The sequence below is a fragment of the Zonotrichia albicollis genome, chromosome 10, assembly GCF_047830755.1.
Source record: "Zonotrichia albicollis isolate bZonAlb1 chromosome 10, bZonAlb1.hap1, whole genome shotgun sequence".
Classification (NCBI taxonomy): Eukaryota; Metazoa; Chordata; class Aves; order Passeriformes; family Passerellidae; genus Zonotrichia; species Zonotrichia albicollis.
The window spans coordinates 3622160-3638579 of record NC_133828.1 but is presented as its reverse complement, the minus strand read 5'-3'; the positions used below and the strand labels follow the sequence as shown (position 1 = coordinate 3638579).

Sequence of the window (16420 nt, the reverse complement as noted above, 5' to 3'; positions counted from 1 at the left end):
CTCTGAGAGGTAAATACAGGCAGTACGAGGTGCTCTTTATCCATCTGTGGAGCAGAGCAACCCTACAAATCTCTGGAATATACAGGGGCTGCAGGAGACCTTTCCTCTTGGGAAGATATATCTGTATATCTATACCTTAGATATATCTATCTTCATTAAATTGATTCTGAAAATGAGCAACAAAATGCATCCTAAAGCCTGTTTTTTTTTTTTTTTTTCCTGAAAGATAATATCCCATTCTCTGCAAAGGATGGGTTTTTACTGCAGGGTAGAATGAAAGCTGAGAGCTAAAAATGTCATCACCTGTTTGCTTCAAAAGTCAGGTGACAGTGGTGAATGATGCTCAGAATTCCAGAAAAAGAACGGAAGAGTGGGTTTTCAGGTATCCAAAGGGCCCTTGAATTCAGTGTGAGTATACAGAACTTGACTCTAGTCCCAATTTTCAATAATTTCATTAGAAAATAATTGTATAAATCTCCTGGTGAACTTTTCTTGATGCAGGTCTTGTCCATTCCCGCAGATACCATCAAGATCCTGAAAATCTGTGGCACAGCTGAACCTTTTCTGTCTGTAAGAAAATTCTGTATTCAGACTGGATGAAGGGCCCAGACCAAGAACTCTTCTGTTGGAGGAATTTTTCCAGATGGCTTTTCCAGCAACTGTTTCCCATGGCAATTCCAGGTGAGTTTTGAACCTGAGCCTGCTTCCTACATTTCATGGTGCTTTTGGTGTCTTTGACATATTGAACCTCTAATTTTCATTTAGGCTGAACCATCTCCATCTTTCCTAAGTCAGGCAGTAGTGATTCCTCAGTTTGCTTGATATCAAAATCCTCATTTCTCCTGAAGTGGAACAGTCCAAGTTAATCTTATGATTAAAAAAAATGGAGGAGCTCTCTTTTTCAGTCTTTATTGTGTGTTCTCACAAACTGGGGGGCACCAGGAGTGTTGGAATTAAGGAACTAAGACACAGAGATTAGGGCTAAATCTCAGCACTAAACTTTTTGACGTCTAACTGATGTCAGCAAAACCTTTTCCCAGCTTTCCCATGCCTGTTGTGCAACATTGCAGGGAGCTGAGGATGACATTCAGCAGAGGAAGAGGGATCATTAGGAAAGAAAGACCATGGCAACTCTCTGGCGTTGTGGATTAAGATGTTTTTATGGAAGTGAAAAATGCATATAAATTCAGCAGTGAGGGAAGGGATTTGAACTCTGGCATCAAGGCAGGGCAGTTGGTTGCCAGCACTGTTTTTCCTGACTATGTGACAGTGAGCTTGAGCTGGAGAAGTCTCCTTTGCCATATCCCAGAAGGGAAAATCCAGGCTGGTGGGTCCTGTATCCAATGCATGTGCTGCTGCCCCAGTGAAAAACAACCTTGTGGAGAGTGCAAACATCTTTGTGTAGGAATGATACTTCCCTAGGAGAACCTGAAAGTCTCCAGGTAAATCCAAAATATAAAAATGTGAATGCTCTCACAATGCTGAATGAATTTCCCAAGCCCAACATCTCTGGACAGAGCAAAGCAGACTTTCACCTCATGTGTGGACATTCTCTGTCCACATTTGATTTGGAGCATTTTTTTTGTCTATTTAGATTAGATATTATGAAGAAATTAAGTGGTGAGGACTTGGCAAAAATTTTCCAGAGAAGCTGTGGCTGCTTCCCATCCCTGGAAGTGCCCAAGGCCAGGTTGGATGGAGCTTGGAGCAACCTGGGACAATGGAAGATGTCCCTGCCCATGGCAGGGAATTGGATGAGATTTAAGGTCCCTTCCAACCCAAACCAATCTATAATTTTATGCCTTGTCCTGTCACTTATATGCAAACAAAAAGTGCATTATTTCATCGTCTCCACCCTTTGTTAATTTTAGAGCCTTCACAAAGAGAGGCTAAAATAGAAGAAAACAGGTAAAGTAGTGGAAAGAAGTAGAATTATTTCAGATTGTATGAGATACCAGTAATCTCCCCAGGAATGTAACTTTTTTTAGTTCAAGTTGACATTTAAATTGCATTTTGTGCTGGAAAGAAAAGTCAGTGGGAGAAGAAGGATATCAAATGAAATAGTGGCACATGTGGTGAGTCACATTTGCTATTATTTTGTAAGTATTATAAAAATATATCTGATTTTATTGGAATTGACAGAAAATTATTAAAAATTTGAGATAAAGTTTTCCTTTGGTAAACTGTGCCTTACAGATGGCACATCAGAGAAAATTCTCTTCTTGTTAAGAAATCAAAACAGTTCAGGGAACACGGCTGCATCAGGATAATAATAGTTGACAGGTACAGTGGCTGTGAACAAACACCCATATCATGGTATCTGAGATACCATATTTTCCCCACTAAAATTAAACCATGAGCTCTCTTTGACAATGCTCTGTTAATTATATGCCAGCATTTGCTTCAGTTTGGCTTAATACTGATTTAATTCCCTGACTTTCAGGCCTTTTTGGAGTTCACCAGGGATGTTTGGTCAGAAAGGTCTTTCCATTCCTCAAATCTATCCCAAGCAGAGCTCCAGCAACTGCTGGACACAGACAGGAGAACCAAATCCAACATAACCCTGTAGTATCCCTCTAGTAACCCTGATGCTTGACCCATGTGCTTGCGTTGAGCTGGGCAATTTTCACTGCATCTAAATTCAAATTATGTTCTATGCCTAATGTAGCAATGGATGGGGTGGATTAAACATTTTTTAAACTGCATGGATTAGGACAAGAGTATTTTTATGACTATAATTTGCCATTTCAGAATGAAATCAAACTGATAGTAAAATTGACAAAGTCCTAACATAAAATACTGACAAAAAAGGTAATCAGTCTATGGTTACATTTGTCAAACTCCTTGATTAAATTGGTGTTTAAAGCAATAGCAGCTACAATTTATATTACAATATATTGCATTTTTATGCACAGTGGAAAATTAGACAAAATATCATGTGTCAATGAGTGCCACTTCAAGTAAGGTAATTAATTACTTCAAGGAAGGTAATTAATTCTATAGTAAATAAATCTGTGGTATTAGACAATTTCAAAGTTAATGCACTGCTTTTTTCTCCACATAAGGCCTGAATTATACAGGAGTCTGTTCTCCTGCTGACTCCCAGTGTTTCCACCTCCCACAGGTGTTTTTAGGGGAAATATATAGGGAAATATATCCCTAGTTTTAGTTTGACCCAAAAATATGTATCAAAATTATAGAGACCACATGATTAATTCAGGGAAGGATTCTGCATCTTGATGGGATCAGCCACTAAGTGTTACAACCTGGATGTTACTTTTAGGCTTTCCAGTAATGCCAGAACTTCCATGGCTTTCAGAGCAAAAGAGTCATTCCAAAAAAAGAAAAAGAAATGGAGTGCTCCTCTACCCCCTCTTCTCCTTCTCTTGCCATGCCATTACAGGGGGAAACCTGCATTCGTTCTGCCCAGCAGAGATAATTACAGCCTGATAGTCTTAATGAATGAGTTTATATAGAAATGTTATCACTGTGACAGTCGAGAACAGGCTGGAGCACATGTGTGGTGAGGAGACCAAAAGCTGTGCTTGAATATACATGAGAGCACGAGCAGCATCAAGCTTAATTCTTCTTAAAACTCCTTAAATCGTAGCCTGGGATGCACAGGAAGCCTTGCAGTGGCTCTCTGCTTCCAAAACGTGAGGGGGAAGTGAAATTAGCATAGATAAAAGTAAACCTAAAAGATATGTATCTGTGCTGGCATGCAGAACGGCAGGGTCAGTGAAATCATTCAAACACTGGGCTTGGATTCAGCATATTCAGAAGGTAAAACATCAGAACTGGGGAGAAACAGGCAAGGGAGAAACGGTGCAGCAGGAAGAACAGAAATACTGAATAAACCCTGAAGCTTTTCAGAATTACTACTTTCAGTGAGGAGGAGTGTCATGAGAGCATGGGAAAAAAAAAGGCCTGCAGAGCCCTATTTTTGGTGGTGCTGTTCACCACTGTGCTATCTCCCAGAGCTGCCTCCTTGCAGAGCTCCCACAAGATTTCGCTCATCTTTTTATGCCACATGCAGAGCCCCAGAGCAACCAAGGCTGTTGGGACACTGCCACCCCCAGCAGCAGCTTCTGCTCCAGGCAGGAGAAATGGTTGAGGCACCATCAACCCTTCTCAGCCACTTCCTCTCCAACATCATCTTTCAGCCTTAGAAAACAAGATCTCATGAATGAAAGAAACCACCAAAGTCAGTTCTCTGAATGGCACAGATATAATTGCTGTCTTTACCAATGATAATATTTCTTCAGTAAGATTTCCTCCATTACTGTGAAAACAGCACCAGAGAAATCAGAAAGCTCTATTTTCTCATTTGAATAATCAAATATAAATCAGGCATTAGTGATCAGATGGAAAGAAGGTCCCAGACCCAAACTATATTCCAGGCAATGAAATTCTTTCCACTGACTGGAGTGAGTTTTGGATCAAACCTTTGGAAGAATGGACTGAAACACAGTACAATATAGAGGAGGAATGTCAAGTTTGATTGCTGCTGGAGGCATAAGAAAGCAGTGCTGCTGCTCCAGAGGCTGAGGCAGGAGCTGAGAAGATCAGCATGGAGTTGATGAGCTACCTTGGCTCGGGGAGTCCATTGGAAGTTTCTTCTTGTGGAATTCCTCAGATCCCAATCTCCTCTGTTAACGCTGCCTCTATAAAACCTGGACATTTCTAATAGAAAAAAGAGTTTTATTATGGCAGCAAATAGAAAGGAAGGGAAACTGAAAAATATAAAGGAGAGGGAAAATCCAAGGAAAATCAGATCCAATCACCCTTTTCCTAGCCACCTGTGGTGTGTCCATGCTCCAGAGCAGGGCTCATGTGGATCAGAGATGGACCAAATCCAGAAAGGTTTGCTAAAGCCCGAATAAAAAGGGATAAGGATCTGACTCACCACTTCCTCTGGTATTTTGAAAAGCCTGAGCTACATGGCCATGGCTTTTCAAATCCAATCCAACCCTTCCTTCCCACCCGGTGCCTGCTCCATTCCGAGGCGAGCTGTTCTCATGACTCACGGGGACGGCTGACCACCATTCTCAACTGTGTTCCTCCTGACACATTTGGTACAAAGAAGGCAAGAAAAAGAGATCCATATTCCAGTTTTATGGAGACACAAGCACATACACAGCAATGCTTGATCTGAAGCCAGCTAATGGAGAGGATATGTTGAAACCACCAGGCATATTGTTATGAGGAGAACAATAGATATTGGCAACATTGTTTGATCCGTGTGCCAAGGGTAAAATTAAAGCCGTATGTTCACCCCACCAGACACAGATTGTGGATGGATGTTTATGTAAACAAAGGGTTTGCTAAACTGTGTTATCATTTTCTTCCTTTGGCTCTCCAACTTCTAGGCCAGGTACATCAATAAACTCTTTTCTGGAAGAGTCTGGAAGAACCACATCAAGAACAACAGTTGCACGAAACCTTGGTTGATTACCATGTGGATATATAACAATTTCTTTTCTTCCCTTAACCTCTTAGAATAGCAGCAATCAGAGCCAACCCCTTTATTCTTGCAGGGAAAAAAACTTCTCTATAAGGATCCTAGAAGTTTTTCAAGAGAGCTGGGGGACCGGATCAAGAATAAGCTGTAGCAACACTTTTCCTATTTCCTACCTGTGCTGCCCAGCATCCCAACCCGGGGTGGCTTGTGGTGTTGTTAAAGCAATTGGTAGAAAATGAATCTGGAAAATTTCCCGGAGTGTACAGCTGCCCTTTTAACTTACACCTCACCAACCCACCCCAAGTCAAGGAGCCGACATGTGGTGTGCGCTCCTCCGGGAGCCGCGGGAGCACAAATACAGCTGTGCAGATCTGGCACACGGGGTTTTTGATTTCAGATTTGCTTGCTGGCCAGGCAGCAGTGAGCTTTCAGGCAAGAATTACCCATTGCTGTCTTGTACGGAAAGAATAAGGCAGGGGAGGAAGAAAAGCAAAAATCTTTCTATGGTTAATCAAGCATTGTTGTCCAAAGCCCCCAGTTGGAATTTGCTAAAAATTACTTGTGCATTACTGAGCTGGGTACACAGAGCTCTTTTGGGGTTTGTGATTAGTGCTGGTCTTCATGGAATTTTATAAAAACTCCTGATAAATCTGGGTGCATTGAAAACCTCTCACTTTTTTTGGCTTTGGTTATCTATCTATAAAATTACCAAATTTTCTCAATTTTAAGAAGTTACAGGGGAAGCCTGGTGTGTTTGCTTTTTTTCATTATTTTAAAAGTTTTTTAAGAGTGGCTGCTATATTTTAATAACTTTATTAATTTATAATTAATTTTAAAAAGACTAAAAACCGTAATAAGGCTGTTGCCATCTGGTTCAGAGCATGAGTCTGGGACTATATATTACATCAACACAAAAATTCCTGATTGCTCTAAACCAGAATTAGATATTTATAAATGCCCATATCTTTGATTTCTTTGTGGAAGATACCCAAGTCAAAGAAACTTTATTAAAAAACTTGTAGCGACAAATTTTCTCCCTTTCTGCCTGATATCAGCAGCTGCTCTGCTTCAGAAAATGCATACAGCAATTTTCAGGGTTATCTCTGTATTTCTGGCTGGCACCGGCACTTTTGGCAGAGATTACTTGCAAGGAAGAGTCTGCTACATCTTATAGGTCCTACTTTGAAAACAGGCAGTCACTGAAAAGATATATCATCCTCATTCTACTCTGGCAGTTAGCAGGAGGACTGATCACTAAACTGGTCTAATTCAGCTCTTCTCAATCACTTGCAGAGATGAGAAAGTTGTTGGAGAGATATCACCTGGAGGCTCTGGGATTTTCTTCTGAAGTCATTCTGAATTAGCTGCTAATGGGGAGCTTTCTTTGATAGCTCTTTTATAATTAAATGCAGCTGGATGGAAATCAACCACAAAGGGAACTCAAGTTTGTTTATCATTACTTCTGACTTTGTTAGCAGATGTTTTCCGAGTACCGTGGTAGCTTGTTTAATTTGTCTCCGTGTAATGTGAAGCAGGTAAACTTTGATTAATAAACTGACAAGTACATTCCTTAATTTATTTTAGAAGTTTCCATCTATGTCTGTTGTAGCACATGTGCCAAATCCCAAAAGGAAGAAAATAACTGTTTGTGTTTGATTTTTACTGTTATTTCTAAGTGTAAGGCCAGATGAAAACGTGCTTGTTGGTAACACAGCCTTCACCTTTAATGGACACAACCACCAGCAAACTTCTGCCATGTGTGAAAACTGCACGTCACATTTCCCACTGGGCTATTCTGTGTTAATTTATGAACAAGAATTCACCTTGGTTTGCAGGTTGTTTATTTTTCTATTAATTCCATTGGAAATACCCCCTATTTTTGGGCTTAGCATGTGCCCACCCTCACTAATTGTGGTGGGTGACTGTATGCCCTCAATCATGCATGTGTAATTTATATTTGATGTTGTCAGTAAACAGTTATCTTAGAAAAAAAAAGCTTAATTGCAAGTATAAACAACTCAATTGAATGCTTAAATGCATTTTTTTCCTAAGTAAGACATCTATGTGTGAAATTCAAAATCCTGGCTGGAGCCTTTTTGCTGAGCAGATTTGAGTGTCCAGTGCTTTAACTGAATTATTTGAAAATCCTGCAGTGTTCCAAGCAACATTTTAAATTAAATAGATGGTCCACTTCCTGTAAAGTGTTTCAGATTAACATCTTGGGGATAGTTACTAAAACTGCATAGGAAATACATATGCAGCAGTTGGTTCCCATACATAAGATGAACAGCTTCTTTCTTATCTTCCTTTCTGTACTGCATGTTTTCCTTCTTTCTCTCTCTCATTTATCTGCTTCTAATCTGCAAGAAAATTATTTCTGCCTCTGTCTAGCCTGCTCTCCTACATTGCAGAGCTGACCCTACCTCAATTTGTAGCATTTATTCACTGCTCTTTTCTTTTTTTCCTTTTTTTTTTTTCTTTTAAATCTGCCCTTTCTAGCAGCGAGCACTCGGACATCTGCTTCCCATCACGGTGTGAAGTGTGAAGCATCAGGTTTTTGTAGCTGTCCCACTATTAAGTGAAGGCTGCCCTCCTCACCCTGGCCCGTGTCAAGGCCACTTCCCTGGGCTCTGCACACCTGATTTGGGCTCTGCTCACTGCTGGCTGGGCTTGTGGAAATGGAGGTTTAGAAATTGAAGGATTGAGGGGAAACCCAGCATTGGCTTCACAGACACAGAATTGCCAGGGGGTTGGGCAGAGCTGGGGCCACTTTGTGTTCAGGTGAGATAAAATTGCAATACCTCAACCCAGCTACCAGTTTGTGCTGTGATTCCTGCTAGATATTTCTGGTCTTCAGAGAGAACCTGGATATTTTCTGAATACTTGGTGTCTCTCTCAATTTTTGGTACTTAAAACTCAACAGGTTTAATTTTACAGCAGTTCTTTGTACTTGTTATAACCGGCCTGTTTGTTGTTTCTTATTCTGCAGCTTTAGAGGTAGCTTTTCAATAATTGCTTTGTAATTATTTTTTAACTAGCCTTAATGAGCCAGAAATAAAATTGACAATAATTCTTGCTTTTTAAAGCAAACATGTTGAAACGACCCTTCCACAAGAAAAGAAAAATCCCTGTTACCTCACCTGCTACATTTTCTTGTGAGATTATTTGCTCTATTGAGGCTCTTTGACAACAAAGTGAAATACAAATTGCAGCAAATTAATAGGACAGCCTTTCTGAAAGGACAATCAAATCTAATTCAGTGGACCTTGTCCTGATTTGCGGCTGTTTGGTGCAGTCAGCTGTGAACCAGCACTACTTGTGTGCCTCCTGCCAACTAGGAGTGCCCAAAAGTCAGGAGTTAATTGCTGGGTGACTCTGGTTTCAGGGGTTTGGATACCTGAGCTCACAGCCCTGAAACCTGATCACAGGGACATTGGCATGTGGGGCTGTCTCTCTGCAATAACGGGTTCTGTGGGCCTGAGCTAATATTTTAACTACAGGGGAAAACGTAGGATATGCAGAAGATGATGTGCAGAAAAAGGAAAAACCTTCCTGAGTCATCCTTTTTTAGAGCAGAACGAGACATGAAATAGTAAATACTGGATATTTTACTCTGCCTTTATGTTTCCAAGACTGGGGTAATGTTGCAAGCTCTCCTTACAAACCCAGAGTTAAGGGATTAGCAGAACCACAAGGTTTCCTCTGTATTCACGATCCAAGAAGCAGATTAAAAAAAAAAGGATATACCATTTGATCAGCAGCTTCCTGCATATGGAAATCCTAGGTCACCTTGCTGTTCCTTGATGTCTAAAGGCTGCTCTTAGGTTTCTGGGAGGAAAACGTGTTTTGCTACAGTTTTAAGGACAAAGACAGTGGAATTTAGCAGGGCTGGGATAAGCCAAGAAGTCGAGTGCCGAGCCCACGCAGGTCACCAGGGAGGGTCACCACAGCCTGGTCAGGTGGTGGCTGCTGAGATGGTTCTGTTTGCAACATTTTCACACATATTTATTCAATAAGGCTTTTGTTTTACTGAAACTGAGAAACACTATGCAGCATTATCCTGAGTTTGAAGTGACAGTGCCAAGGGGACTTCAGTAAAGGATTTGAAGGCAATTGAATCTGAAAAGTAAAGCTTTGCGATTGCTTAGTTATTTTTTGAAGCTGTGCTTACATTTAAGATTTATGTACAGAAACAGACTATATCAATAGTAGTGAAGTGGTTTCAGGCCAAGCTTTTTTCAAAGAAACTTATGAACAGAAGGTCATTTTAGAATTCTTTCTTCTCTTGCAAAGAGACAAACACAAATCCCACCTCACTGTATTTGTATAATATATAATACATTATTATGCTGCTGCATTTTAGTAAGTGCTTGTACTTCTACAAAAATATCTAGAGCTTTATTCTTGATTATAGTGCACTGCCAACTGCAAGTAAAAGCAATTGTTATCCTCAGAGTTTCAGTGACCTATTAGGGAGATATAAATTGTGACAAGAATTTTTTTTTCCTCTCTGTAAACTTCTGAAGCCTCATCTTACACTGTCTAAACCCTATCTTAAAAAAACATAACACAGAGACTTTTCTGAATCCTCTGATGATACTACGATATTGAATCATCTTTATATAATTATGCTGGCGAATATAAAGTATCATTGTTTTCAGTATCTTTCATAAAAGCTGTTTTGACCTTCAGATTAAAGGATCCATATGGATTTCCAAATGCAAAAGTTGGAGCTCCTGTTTTAAAAACTGGAGCTCCGGTTCGGCACGCAGACATCAGATGTGCTTCCACTTGAAAAAACGCAATTGTAGCAGCCTATATCCCGTCTGAATTTTTCTCCTGGGTAAACTCTTATAAATGAGTGCATCGTGCATAATGAGGATTGGAGGTTAGCTGCTTCCAGTGAATTCCTTTTCAAAGTGCAAGAAAGAAGCAGCAAGGAGGAGAAATCCATTGGTATTTGAGCTCTGTAGGATGAAGAGGTTTGCTGCTGGGGGAAGATCAAGAGGAGGCAGTAGGAATATTTTGGGCACTTCTGAAGGAGAGATGGAGACCATCTGGTAGAGAGGATGCTTAAAGGAAGAATGCCAGGACAGAGATAAAAGTAAAGGGAAAGGAAATAGTGACTGAGTAACATCAAAGAGCCAGGCTGACTATAGAGCAGAAATGAAGTAGTAGCAGTGACCCAGCATAGGCAAATCACCGTACGAACGGTGACACCGGGCGATGGATCCATAGGACTCTGTGAAGGCTCAGGGGAAAAGCTCAGTGTTTTAATTTCAGGAAAGTCTCCAGGAAAGTGGTGTTGACATCTTTGGAAGGCTTATAATTTAAAACTGATGCAGTAAGCAGGGTTCCTGCTGTTTCAGAAATACTGTCCTGGAGTCTAATCCAGATACTGTCACTGTAGCAGAATTTCAAATGGAGAGACGCCAGGAAGAATGCTTCTCCCCTCTTCAGCATCAGCATCTTTTCATTTGAATGATGTGAAGGGTATTAGAAGTTTCCGATGAATTGCCTCCTAAGGCTCGTGTCCTGAAGCCATGGTTGGTGTGTGGTCCCTCCCTGTGTTGAGCTGGAGCTGATCTCATGTGAAAAAGGGAGATGCTGGTTTTGCTTTGCTTCTGCTGAGGCAGAATAGCTGCTGGCCAGCCCTTTTCTCTTGCCAAAGCCTGGAAAACCTTCCTGTCACTGGAATTCCATCCAGAGGGAAACTATGACAATCCCCATGGTTTCTTTGGGTAAAACAATGCAGAGTAAAGTAAATCTGCTATTCCCTTGTGTCTTGGTTCTCCTTAGCATTGCTTCTCACCAGCCCTAAAGGCAGGGAGTTGGGGCAGGTGATAAATATAATTATAAAGGCTGTGCTCCTGTCTCTCTCCACCCTCCTTTTTCCCATCTGCCTTTAGGAGAAAACTTTCTGCATCCTAGAGAAACTGTGCTTTTTGAGGCTAAATACCTCTGTGGATTCAAATTCAAGGCCTGAAATAATCTCTTGGGTTTTTTCCCTTTTTTTTTTTTTTTTTTTTTTTTTTGTTAACAAAACTTGTGCGCTGCTTTTTTACTAAAGTCAGTCCAAGGAAACAAAAAGAAGAAAGTACTTCCACAGAGTGATTAATCCCATCTTAAAACAAGTGTGTAAGACAGGTAGGATAAGTCTCTCTCTGAAAATGCCAATCTGTCACCACTATCTATAGAAGGAGCCTTCACGAGTAGCTTGGAGTAGGTGTTTGACTTTTACACAGTTAAATTTAGACAAGATGATTGCCACTTTATAAGTCAAAGTGTTTGTTTATCAATGATTAACCATTATAGAATGAAAAGTTATGAGAGATAACAAAAGCAAAAATATAATGCCATTGATGGAGATATCACATCATAAGAAATAGCAGCGACAAATGCAGATGGTTAACATTTACATCCCCATTGTTTTTATTTTACTGTTAAATCTTCCCAGATTTTAGATCTCGTTTGATCTGAAGTAGGAAAAATTCGCCCCTGCTTTGGCATAAGCAAAAACTGCTGAAATACCAGTAGGATAAAGAAGTGATTTGTCCTGGAAATGTCAATTCTTATGTGTAGGGTCATTAATCCATAAAATGAATTTGCAAACATTTATAAGTTTCCTTTAGTGTTGTTGGTGTCCCACTTGTCATGCTTTTGCCTGGGCTATAAATGAAGATTGTACTCAAAAGATCCTGCAAGGCTTGTGCTGGCAGGACTCGGTTTTGCATCTCTTGACCCAATGCACACAGTCAGTTACACTGAAATAAACACTCCTGTCATTTAGGAGAATTAATCCTATTTCAGGCTGTTCCCCAAGGGCTCCATTGCATATGATGCTTTCACCATTCATTACCATATTGCAGAAATAAATAGATAAAATTCAATTTTCCTATACAAAAGTTAATTCTTGACTGTAGTGCAGTTTGCAAAGTTGATAAAGCTTGCAAAAAAATCCTGCAACACCTCAGTAGTGCTCAGAAGCTTCAGCATATTGGGACGCTAAGAATTTTAAACAAAGTTGGGAAAAGCATATGGTATATATGGACGGGAAATCCTGTGGTAGTTTTGATTTCACAAAGAAAAAAAGTAACTGCTTAAGTTCATAAATCTGTTGTATGCAGTATTCAAATAGAAATATTCATGATCTTAGCTTTCCTCTTTTCTTTTTTTTTTAAATGTTGCTTTCAAGTACAGATGGGCCCATACCACAAGTTTGGGATCCAGATTTGGATTTGGACCTGACGTTTATCAGAGTTTGGGAACAGCTGAACCCAGCATCTGAGGTCAGGCTCTGGAGGAATTAACAGCCTGCTGCAAAGACCTGGATGGAGTGGATCTCCCCCACATTTCAAGGCATAGGTTGGGGAAATACAAGGACATTTTTTGACCTGTCTCTAAGGTATTTCAATTTTAAAATGAAAGACTTTCAGTGAAGTGGGAGGCTGTGATTATTGTTGTGCCTAAAGGATGAAATTGCATATGGGGATCCGATTGACTGAGTGCTTTTGGAGATTGTAACGAGAGACAGGAACTGCCTAAAATGGTTTCCAGCTTAAATACTTGTCCAAGGTCAATAAGAATATCTGTGAGAAAGCATTGAGATCCCTGATTTATTATCCAGTACTTTTACCACAAAAGATTTGCCTCAGTATAATTCTTGACTTGTTCTAGAAGAGAATAAAATACCTTAATAACACCATACACCTAGGTGCAGAAAGAGACTGCAAGTGCTCTGAGTTCCTCTTCAGGCTACAAATCCCTCATATTTCCAAGATTAATGGCTTCTAATCCGTTTTTAAATGTTCCATGTGGATAGTGAAGGCGTAACTATCAAAACACTGTAAAATCATAATGTCTGTGTAGCTATAAATTACTGTTTTCAAAATGAGCTGGAGGTCTCCAACTTATTCCTAAGTGCAAATTCTTAGATGGTATAAAATTGCTCAAGAAATGACTAGGAGCAAGTTTTCTGGCTTTTGCCAAATGGAAGCCAATTATGGGTCTACCCACTAACTCCATAGCAGTGTCTGTCTTGGTGACACTAAAACTGTCCTAAACAGTATAGATTGGATAGATCAAAATCATTTCAGATCATTCAGAGATTGATTGAAAGGCATGAGGCTGTTTGCATATTTCTCTGATATGTTTTGTGCTTTTCATTTGTCAAGTTCTGAACTACTTTGTATGAGACTGATGATGAATTCAACTCATGCTAAAGTATGAGTTCCATGACAGATTGTTTTTTAAAAAAAAGTTATATTGGCTTAGAGTATTTTCTTAAGTGAAACTAATGCATGACATTCCAGAAAACAGGTAAAAGAGAACTTCCAACTCATTATTATTTGATTTAAATACATATGCAATGATTACTTCTAAAGAAAATAAAAATGGATGATTTAAAAGATCATTAGGATAGTCTTTTGTGGGGCACAGAAAAAACCTTTACAGATGTTATGGGCTCTTTGGGGTTATGCTTAAATAAAAATTTGGAGAAGAGCCTCATTTGAATTTATACTCCCTTTGTGGTCCATCAAAAAGGATTCATCTCCTATTCAAATGACGAGTCAATATGTTAGTCAGATCAAATACCACTAATAAGATGCTAAAAATGCTTCTGAGGAACAGGGGGATTTCTTTAACAAGCCATAAAGTGCTTTTTAATCCATTTTTGACTTGTTAAATTCTTTCTGATTCTCACAACTGTTCCATCATGACGCAGTTTCAATCCTTTGTGCAGATGGAAAAAATCAAGGTGTAAATCAAGGGCAGTGCATGGATATTGCCTTTCCCCTCCAACATTTCCCAAGACCACTGTGGTCCTCCTTGCACTTTTCTATCTCCTGTCTATTTAAGACACTGCTGCTGGTGGGTGTTTTGGGTTGATAAATCTGTATTTGATGAGATTGCCAAACCACAGACCCCAAGATTTGCTGAAGATTCAAAACAACATAAAAGAATGAAACTGTCTCTTTCCTATGACAGAGGTGGGAGACTTTGAAGAGAAGAGATGCTCCTGGTGTGCTGAGAGAAGGGAAACCTGGATTCTCAGCTTTGCCATCAGTGCTCTCTCCTCTGCTCTGCAGAGCCATTTCTGCTGAGTTTTTGTCTATGGAAAGTGGCCCAATATTGCAGTTTTGCTGCAGACACAGCTGCACAGGGACGTAGGAGTTCTCAAGACATATCTTTCTATCAGTGGCAAGAAATGCTGAATAGATTCAGATATTATGAAGAGGCTGATGAGGGGGTGCTTTTTTTGCATATCTTCCTGGTCACATCAGTAGAGAAGAATTCTCCTTAGCTCTGAGTTCAAAGAATGATCCTTAACATTCATCTGATACCCAGGATATATTTTCCAACAGCCTATTTTCCTTCTACTTTGCTTATATTTTTCTCAGCCTGTTTTGTTTCAGTTGAAGTTTCATATCTAAACACACTTAAGTTTTGGGATGTGGACTACAATCAGAAACTAAATAGCTACTTAAAAGAAAAAAGTAAAATTGTTTTTGATTGGCATTTTTATCTTTCCTGACTTTTCTCACCTCTGAATAGACCAGAATAAGTCAAAATTCAAAATTCACTACCAAATCTTTACAAGTAACCCTGAAAATGGCTTATGAAAAAATGGGTCATGACTTCTTTTATTTGCTGAAAGCACAATGCATCTGACCATCCCAATAACTTCTGATTGGATTTGTAGCTGATGACATAGACCATTGTGACAAGTTTACCTCTAAATTTTGCGTGCAACGCGGGACACTAATTTACTTTATTCCATAAATGTAAATTAGTTAAAATAAATTTTAATTAAAATAAAATTTTCAGGATTAGATCTGTGAGTATCAACTATTTGGGATGGGGAAAATAAATAACAATGTTTAATAAATACACAGTGCACTAAGATTGTATTTATTAGACTTTTGACATTTTTATAAAGAAGTCTTTGGAGCTGGGACAACAACTGGTGCAGGTAAATTTCCTACAATGTGAAAGGATCTGGTATTTAGTTTATGGGAAGCAGGCCTGAGCAGATGTGAAAAGTTCAAATAAATAAAAGCAGGCCAGATAAAACGCACTTTTGTGGCTGGAAAATCAAAACAGATGTTATTATTCAACCACAAAAAAATCTATTTGCACTTAAGTAGCATTAGGTGTCTGACTAGTTCAATTTTTTTATTTTTTAGTGAAAACAACAAAATGATTATAAAATTATATAGACTGATAAAGTGCTTTAAAATGTTACCAATGGACTGAATAGTCAGCTAATGGAAAAAAACAGAGCAGATCTTACAAGACCAATATGAGTAAATCTGTTTTTGAAGGGAAAGTGAAGAAAGAAGCAACAAAATCGAATGGATTCTCCTCTCTGAACCCATGATGTACATCAGAGAAAGGGTGATTTAAGATGGGTGGATTTTACACTGCCCATAATCTTTTCTGGAGACCTGCCCATATGGAAAGGTTGATGCTGGCAGAGGATGACAGGTGCTGGAGATCCTCAGGAGCCCTTGACAACAAGAAAACACTTGCAGGGTGTGAATGTTGCCAAATAGTCTCGCAAATTATTTCTGATGAAAAGAAAATTCAATTTGCTTTCAGAAATGTACATGTCAAAGGAACACCTAATATAGTATAGGAGAACCAAAATGGGGATTTCTGTCTGTGAAATCCTGCTCATGTGGGCAATGGACATAATATTTTTTCCGAGAAAGCTGATCTGATTTGTAGAGACTTTGTTGGCCTGACATGTTTCTGCTCTTGCTATAGAACTTCTCTGCTCTTGCTTGCTGGGAGTCAGAGGTAAATTAAGAAAATTAAGTCCTGTTGGCTTGCTGGACTTGGTGAAACTTGTCAGTAAATTGGGGAGTTGCTGGCTGTTGCTTCCCTCTTCAATGGGAAATGGAGTCTTCTAAGACATTTTTATCTCGAGAAAGGCAAAAGAGAGGACAGAGCTGC

The 16420-nt window shown here is 39.5% G+C and overlaps 1 long non-coding RNA gene across 14 annotated transcripts in view; it reads left to right on the top strand.

The window, feature by feature from the left end:
- LOC113459808 (uncharacterized) overlaps positions 1 to 15504 on the top strand; it is a 63870-nt gene extending 48366 nt beyond the window's left edge. For 11 of the 14 annotated variants that reach the window (XR_012581878.1, XR_012581884.1, XR_012581882.1 and 8 more), the window contains 3 exons: positions 227 to 408; positions 521 to 681; positions 12662 to 14435. This is a non-coding gene — a long non-coding RNA (uncharacterized LOC113459808). The other 3 variants (XR_012581885.1, XR_012581883.1, XR_012581881.1) reach the window with 2 other exon arrangements.
- The last annotated feature ends 916 nt before the right edge of the window (positions 15505 to 16420 follow it).